An 816-nucleotide genomic window follows, 5' to 3' on the forward strand; every position below is an offset into this window, starting at 1 on the left:
TCGTTCGAAAACATAAAAAAAAAGGCATAGTATAATATGTNGTATAGTATGTCGTCCAAAATCATGAAAAAAGTCATAGTGTAGTATGTCGTCTGAAATCATGAAAAAATATCATAGTATAGTATGTAATCTTAAATCATGAAAAAAAAGTCATACTATAGTATGTAGTCTTAAATTATGAAAAAATGTCATAGTACAGTATGTCGTCCGAAATCATGAAAACAAGTCATAGTATAGTATGTCGTTCGAAAACATAAAAAAAATCATGAAAACAAGTCATAGTATAGTATGTCGTTCGAAAACATAAAAAAAAGGCATAGAATAATATGTCGTCCGAAATCATGAAAAAAAGTCACAGTATAGTATGTCGTCCGAAATCATGCAAAAAAGTCGTAGCATGGTATGTCGTCCGAAATCATGAAAAAAAGTCATAGTGTAGTATGTCGTCTGAAATCATAAAAAATGTCATAGTGTAGTATGTCGTCCAAAATCATGAAAAAAGTCATAGTGTAGTATGTCGTCTTAAATTATGAAAAAATGCCATAGTACAGTATGTCGTCCGAAATCATGAAAAAAGTCATAGTATAGTATGTCGTCTTAAATTATGAAAAAATGTCATAGTGTGGTATGTACTCTTAAATTAGGAAATAATGTCATAGTAAAGTATGTTGTCCGAAATCATGTAAAAATGTCATAGTGTAGTATGTATTCTTAAATTATGAAAAAATGTCATAGTATAGTATGTTGTCCAAAATCATTAAAAAAATGTCATAGTATAGTATGTCGTCCGAAATCATGAAAAAAAGTCATAGTATA

The sequence above is a fragment of the Epinephelus moara genome, chromosome 21 (assembly GCF_006386435.1).
Source record: "Epinephelus moara isolate mb chromosome 21, YSFRI_EMoa_1.0, whole genome shotgun sequence".
NCBI lineage: Eukaryota > Metazoa > Chordata > Actinopteri > Perciformes > Serranidae > Epinephelus > Epinephelus moara.